This window comes from Colobus angolensis, unplaced genomic scaffold, assembly GCF_000951035.1.
Source record: "Colobus angolensis palliatus isolate OR3802 unplaced genomic scaffold, Cang.pa_1.0 Scaffold49, whole genome shotgun sequence".
In the NCBI taxonomy this organism is placed as follows: domain Eukaryota; kingdom Metazoa; phylum Chordata; class Mammalia; order Primates; family Cercopithecidae; genus Colobus; species Colobus angolensis.
The window spans coordinates 329165-337022 of NW_012118376.1; the positions used below are offsets into that span (position 1 = coordinate 329165).

Genomic DNA, 7858 nt, shown 5'->3' on the forward strand with positions numbered 1-7858 from the left:
TTAGCCAGGATGGTCTTGATCTCCTGACCTCATGATCCACCCATCTCAGCCTCCCAAAGTGCTGGGATTACAGGCTTGAGCCACTGTGCCTGGCCTGTGAACTTTCTTTAAACATACACCTACCATATGATCCAGCCATTCTACTCCTATTTACTCAAGAAAAAGAAAAATACACATCCACACGAAGACTTGCACATGAATCTTTATTCATAATAGGCCCTGGAAACAACCCAAATGCCCTCCAAGGGGTAAATGGATAAATAAAACATAGTACATCCGTACAATGGGTTACTATTTAGCAATGAAAAGAAACACATGTTGGTACAAGCAACATGAACAGATCTCATTATGCTGAGTGGAAGAAGCCAGACACAAAAGGACATACTGTTTGATTCTATTTATGTAAAATTCTAGAGACTCAAACTGATCTGTGTAGTGACAAAAAGCAGGTTGGTGGTTGCCTGTAGGAGGGGATGGAAGACAGGACTGCAGAAAAGCACAGGAATCTCTTGGTGGCAATGGCAATGTTGTCATCTTGGTGGCGATGGTAGTTTCATGGTGTATACAACTGTCCAGACTCATCCAGTTGTATACTTTAAGTCAATACAACTTGTATGTAACTTATGTCTCAATAAAGTTACTAGGGGGATCTTTTTTGTAAGCTGCTGACTGTTGAATCTGGGGCTAGGAGAAAGGTGTCATGGGCAGCTGAGAAGTTGTGTGGAACCATGTCATCCAAAAAGCATTGATGAACCCCCACTTGATGAGTCAGTGGTTTTTTTGTTTGTTTGTTTTTGTTGTTTTGTTTTGGTTTGGTTGAGACGGAGTCTCGCTCTGTCCCCCAGGCTAGAGTGCAGTGGCATGATCTGGGCTCACTGCAAGCTCTGCCTCCCTGGTTCAGCCTCCTGAGTAGCTGGGACTATAGGGGCCCGCCACCAAGCCTGGCTAATTTTTTTTTTTTTTGGTGTATTTTTAGTAGAGACGGGGTTTTACCGTGTTAGCCAGGATGGTCTCGATCTCCTGACCTTGTGATCCGCCCACTTTGGCCTCCTACAGTGCTGGGATGACAGGCGTGAGCCACCGTGCCTGGCCAGAGCCAGTGTTTAAGAGTCATGTGAAACATTGTGGAAAGCCCTTTGGTTTCTGGGAAGCCTATGTGGATTTGTAGGAAAGGAGTTTATCTTATGAACTGGGGTAAAGCCCCAGAGCAAAGAACTAGCTGGGGACTGAACAGGGTCTTGGGTTCGTGGAGCCCTTCTCTTCTCCAGTCCCCTGTGCAGCCCTGAGTGCCAGCTGCCGGTGGCAGGCAGCCTCTGGGTTTAGCGTGTCAGGCCTCTAGAGATCTATTTCTTCCTGCACCCTGCCCTGCAGTGGTGTGACTTCCACAGGGGTAGATTCCATTCTACTTCTTCAACGTCATATTCAAAAACTAGAAGGCTGGAGAGCATGTTTTTGTTTTATTGCCCATTGGAGTAACCTAGTTCAGTCGGAGGGGCTCAAAGAATCATAGGTTGTGGTTTTTGGAAGAAATCTCAGAGAGTCTACTATCCGACCTCCTCATGTCCTGTAGGAGGAGACTGAGGCCCCGAGAAGCTAAGTGACTGGCCTCAGCTCACACAGGATGAAAAGCCACTGCCCTCCAGGAGTTGCCCCTTCACCATGCTCTCTCCATGACAGGCTGAAAAAGTGCAAGTCAAAATCTTTCACTGTCTAAACCCAGATCCTAAGCTGCATAGCTTGCTGCATTTGTGCAAAACAGAAGCTGGAAAATGGCAGGCTTCTAGCTGAGAGAAAGACACCAAAGTCTCAGATGTGCTGCGAGGACGCGTGAGGGTCAAGCTTAGCATGTGAGTGAATGAGAGGCATTTATGATTATTGTGGAATTTGGCAGCAATTACAAAAGCCTGCTCCACAGTGGAAGTGACCATGTTAAATTTCCATTCTTATTTGCATTTGCAAAATAGAATAAAATTATTTCTTGGGTGGAAACATTTTCTGTGACTGAGCAGTGCTTCTAACTCATTGCTGCTCCTTTTACTTTTCATAGATTTTTTTTCCCATGACGGCTGTTGAAATAGGAGATACTTTATACAGAGAGAACATTCATCACAGCACATTCTGGATCAACATTGAATCAGATTCTTCCAGTGCCAGGGAGTAACCTAGGCCTTTCTGGAAACTGCACTAACACTCAGTCCAACAAGGCTTGAATTTTCAAAGTGCAGTTTAGCAGGCTGAGGTCTTAGTGGTGTTCCTAACCCTCTCCACTCACCTGGCTCTATAATACCTGGGCAGGAGTGCTGAGTTCCCAGGGCAGAGACACTCCCCTGGCAGGTCACGATGTTCTCTCCCGGTGAAAGCCACACAGTGAGGCAGTGCTGGGCCAGGGGAGGCAGAAATGACAGTTGTGTAAGTGAGCAGTGGGCTCCACCCTGGGGTTGACCTACTGTGCTGGTAACATGTTTTACTCTTCACACAGATTTCCTGGAAATCAGTTGCAGAGTTTGGCAGAAGACTTCAGGTTGTAAGAGAGTCAACCCCTACACAAAAGCGGCACCAGCCTTTCCTAATCCTCTGGGGGGCCTCCTAGGTTCCTGAGGGACAGCACTTCCCCAGGTGCTGCAGGGCTGAGGCCACAGCCTCTTCCCAGTGGATCCCTCTTTGCTTTCTATGCCACACTGTCCTCTCCTGATGGCCCTGCTGTGTTGTGGCTGCAGCAGATACCTCTTGCGTTTCAGCCATGGGAGGTGCCTTGCATGGTTCTCACACAGGTGTCCAGCACTTCCCACCTTACTGAGCATGGTGAGGGCAGAGGCCTGGCCCTTGCAGCTTGTCTCTATCACCTAGCATTGTAGATGCGTGTACCCTGCCATATTGTAGGGGCTGAATGAATTCTGTTGAATGATTAAATTACTTGTTGAGCAAATGGATAATAAAATTACTGATCTGGCCGGGTGTGGTGGCTCACCCCCGTAATCCCAGCACTTTGGGAGGCCGAGGCAGGCAGATCACGAGGTCAGGAGTTCGAGACCAGCCTGTCCTATATGGTGAAACCCCGTCTTTACTAAAAATACAAAAATTAGCCACGGGTTAGTTTCTAGAAAAAGTCTAGAAACTTTTTCTAGAAAATCAGTGACCAGAATAGATCTATGGTTATTTTCATATGTACTGTGTAATTATGGAGAACTGAGGCAGGTATATGGGGGGAAATAAGTCATATCCTTCCTCATCTCTTATAATCCCTTGAATTTAGATCTTCCCCATCATTGAGGTCAAAGGTGTTTAGGCACCAGAATTCCTGAATTGGAAATTTTCTTTTCCATTTTCTTTTTATTTTCTTTCTTTTTTTAGAGACAGGGTCTTGCTCGGTCACCCAGGCTGGAGTGCAGTGGCATGATCATAGTTCACTGTAGCCTGGAATTCCTGGGTTCAAGTGATCCTCCCATCTCAGCCTCCTGAGTAGCTGGGATGATGGGTGCATACCATTTTTTGCAGAGACGGGGCCTTGCTATGTTGCCCAGGCTGGTCCCCCACTCTTGGCCTCAAGCGATCCTCCTACATTGGCCTCCCATAATGCTGAGATTACAGGCATGGACCACCACTCCCAGCCCTCTATTTTCTTTATTATTTATAAATGTGAGACAGGCATGGTGGCTCACCCCTGTAATTCCAGCACTTTGGGAGACTGAGATGGGCAGATCCCTTGAGGTCAGCAGTTTGAGACCAGCCTAGCCCAGCATGGCAAAACCTTGCCTCCACTAAAAAACACACAAATTAAGCTGGGCACAGCAGCTCATGCCTGTAATCCCAGCAGTTTGGGAGGCTGAGGTGGGTGGATCACCTGAGGTCAGGAGTTCCAGACCAACCTGGCCAATATGGTGAAACCCTATCTCTACTAAAAATACAAAAATTAGCTGGACATGGTGGCACATGCCTGTAATCCCAGCTACTCAGGAGGCTGAGGCAGAAGAATCACTTGAACCGGGGAGGCAGAGGTTGCAGTTAGCTGAGATCACACCATTGCACTCCAGCCTGGATGACAAGAGTGAAATTCCATCTAAAAAAAAAATACAAAATACAAAAATTAGCCAGGTGTGGTGGCATGCACCTGTAATCCCAGCTACTTGGAAGGCTGAGGCACAAGAATCGCTTGAACCTGGGAGGTGGAGGTTGCAGTGAGCCGAGATCGCACCACTGCACTCCAGCCTGGACGACAGTGAGACTGTCTCAAAACAAACAAACAAACATATATATACACATGTATATAAATATATACACACACACATATATATATGGTCTTCTTTACCTCAGAAACAGGAATACAATTGCTATTTCAAGCTACTTTTACTATTTATTTTTTAAATTATCATAGAAGCATGTCCTAATGGCTCTTACCTTTAAAAAAAAATCCTCCTCAAGATCAGGCAGTAATATTTGCTGTTCTGCAATATTTGCTGTTCTGCAGCCTCTGCTGGTGATACCTAGGCAAACAGGGTCTGGAGTGGACCTCCAGCAAACTCCAATAGGCCTGCAGCCGAGGGAACTGACTCTTAGAAGGAAAACTAACAAACAGAAAGGAATAGCATCAACATCAACTAAAAGGACATCCACACCAAAACTCCATCTGTAGGTCACCCGCATCAAAGATCAAAGGTAGATAAAACCCCAAAGATGGGGAGAAACTGAGCAAAAAAGCTGAAAGTTCTAAAAACCAGAGCGCCTCTTCTCCTCCAAAGGATTGCAGCCCCTTGCCAGCAACCAAACAAAGCTGGACGGAGAATGACTTCGACGAGTTGACAGAAGTAGGCTTCAGAAGGTCGGTAACAATAAACTTCTCCGAGCCAAAGGAGGATGTTCGAACCCATCGCAAGGAAGCTAAAAACCTTGAAAAGAGATGAGACGAATGGCTAACTAGAATAAATAGTGTAGAGACAACCTTAAATGACCTGTTGGAGCTGAAAACCATGGCACGAGAACTGCCTGATGCATGCACAAGCTACAATAGCCGATTAAATCAAGTGGAAGAAAGGGTATCCGTGATTGAAGATCAAATTAATGAAATAAAGCAAGAGGAGAAGATTAGAGAAAAAAGAGTAAAAAGAAATGAACAAAGCCTCCAAAAAATATGGGACTATGTGAAAAGACCAAATCTATGTCTGATCAGTGTACCTGAAAGTGACAGGGAGAATGGAACCAAGTTGGAAAACACTCTTCAGGATATCATCCAGGAGAACTTCCCCAACCTAACAAGGCAGGCCAACATTCAAATTCAGGAAATACAGAGAACACCACAAAGATACTCCTCCAGAAGAGCAACCCCAAGACACATAATTGTCAGATTCACCAAGGTTGAAATGAAGGAAAAAATGTGAAGGGCAGCCAGAGAGAAAGGTCAGGTTACCCACAAAGGGAAGCCCATCAGACTAACAGTGGATCTCTCAGCAGAAACTCTACAAGCCAGAAGAGAGTGGGGGCCAATATTCAGCATTCTTTTTTTTTTTATATGCCAGCAGTACATATTTATTATTATTCATGAATGGTGAAAAGACTTACAAGGCCCATTATTATGAGTATAACCACACATATGAAATATCACTTATTGGCGACATGGGATGAAAAGGACAGTTATATATTTATATTAAAAAAACACACATTTGCATTCAATGTTTACCTAGGAAAAATATACACGTACACACGCTCTTTCAAGTGCTCCCCATAAACTGCTATAAAAGCAGGAAGCATCAAGCTGTAGAAATTCCAATATACATAACATGTTGAAATATCTCAAGCATAAAAACTGTACGTAACTTGCAAAAATAAAGTTCCTTTCTTCAAACATTTTGATCTGAGCTCAAGCAAAGCAAATAATGAACACCAATGATTTTTATACCATTTCACACAATTTAAAATAATGAACATGAAAAGGTCAAGAGCTTCAAAAATCCTGAAAATATGGAGGTTATGAGAATGAACAATGCATTTCATCTGAAAAGTCTACAGCAGATCTGCTTCATCCTGGCTCTCAAATATTTAAGGATCTAATTTACTATACTCAAACTCCAAGTTTAGCCAGGACAAACAAAATAATAAAAAGAAAAATTACTGCAAACAGGGCAACATTGCCCTTTAGTTTCTTGAGACAATTTCACTAGTGCAAGAGCATCATTTACCTGAAAGATCCTAAGAGTCACAATTAAAGTACTCATACAAAACTATTTCCTTTGTTCTTTAAAAAGTGCCACACACTATACTTTTCATTAAAAAAAAAAACCCAACACAAATGAACTAATGAAAGACCATTTGTCTCCATCTCTTGTCAATGAGGAAAGGCCAAAGTGATTCTTTGATTCCAGTTCGAAATGGTGTTCGTTGGCCAATGCCCAAGGTCTGCAATTTGGAGCAGTCAAGCTGAGCATTTCTTGGATGCTGTGCTCCTAGGACAGGGCTGTCAGTAATAGGTCTTAAGTGACTGCTGGGGAGGTTGAAGACATCTGCAATTGCACACGCCATTTCATACTTAATCATCTGTTCATTGCCAGACCAGTGAAAGGTTCCCTTAATTGATGGATCCAGCATTGTCTTCTCTGCTAGCTGCCGGCACACAGTGGCCACCTCTTTGACATGTGTGAGGAACCTCTGCTGCCAGTGATCCATGTTTGCTGACTTGTTGCTGAACTGCACTTTATGAAACACAACAGTCACAGCACATTCTTCGAGCTTTTCAACTTCCCCATACAGAATAGGAATCCTCAAAACAGCAGCTCCTAAAGTGTTCTCCAGGACAGCCTTTTCTCCATCTAATTTTGTTTTGCCATACAAATTTAGGGGAGCTGGTATGTCTTCCTCTCTTTAAGGTGGATTTGTTCCATCAAATACATAATCTGAGCTAATGTAGATGAGAAATGCCCCAACAGCAGCTGCTTCCTTTGCTAAATTCCCAGAAGCATCCACATTAAGTTGAGAGGCAGCATCTGGCTGATTTTCTACAACATCTGGTCTTCTCTCTGCTGCACAATGCACTATAACATGGGGCTGAAAATCATCAATGATGTGATGAACTGCATTAGAATCCAACAGATTAACCTGTTCAAATTTTGGTCTTGCTCTTCTAAAACCACAGCCAACAGCATGCCAATTATTCTGCTGAAATTATTTGTGTACAGCTCTGCCAAGAAGCCCAGTGGCACCAGTAACCAGAACCCTCTTATTAGGGATGTTAACTTCCTCCTCCACCAGCCGGCAGCTCCTGGGAACAAAGTGTATAGAGAGCTCTTTCTCCCGCCCCACCATGCCCGATGTCTTCACGCCGCAGCCTCACCGGCCGCCACCTCCTCCAACCCAGGATCGATGCAGGCCTCCTCAACATTCTTAAAGGAAAGAATTTTCAACCCAGAATTTCATATCCAGCCAAACTAAGCTTCATAAGTGAAGAAGAAATAAAATCCTTTACAGACAAGCAAATGTTGAGAGATTTTTGTCACCACCAGGCCTGCCTTACAAGAGCTCCTGAAGGAAGCACTAAACATGGGAAGGAACAACCAGTACAAGCCACTGCAAAAACATGCCAAATTGTAAAGACCATCAATTCTAGGAAGAAACTGCATCAACTAATGAGCAAAATAACCAGCTAACATCATAATGACAGGATCAAATTCACATATAACAATATTAACCTTAAATGTAAATGGGCTAAATGCATCAAGTAAAAGCCACAGACTGGCAAGTTGGATAAAGAGTCAAGGCCCATCAGTATGCTGTATTCAGGAGACCCATCTCATATGCAGATACATATAGGCTCAAAATAAAGGGATGGAGGAAGATCTACCAAGCAAATGGAAAACAAAAAAAAAGCAGGGGT

At 44.0% G+C, this 7858-nt stretch overlaps 1 pseudogene across 1 annotated transcript; it reads right to left on the reverse strand.

Moving 5' to 3' along the window:
- Positions 1-5503: 5503 nt before the first annotated feature.
- On the reverse strand, positions 5504-7290 carry LOC105524088 (annotated as a pseudogene). The gene has a single exon (XR_001003694.1). The product of XR_001003694.1 is annotated as a methionine adenosyltransferase 2 subunit beta pseudogene (transcript).
- Between the last annotated feature and the right edge of the window lie 568 nt (positions 7291-7858).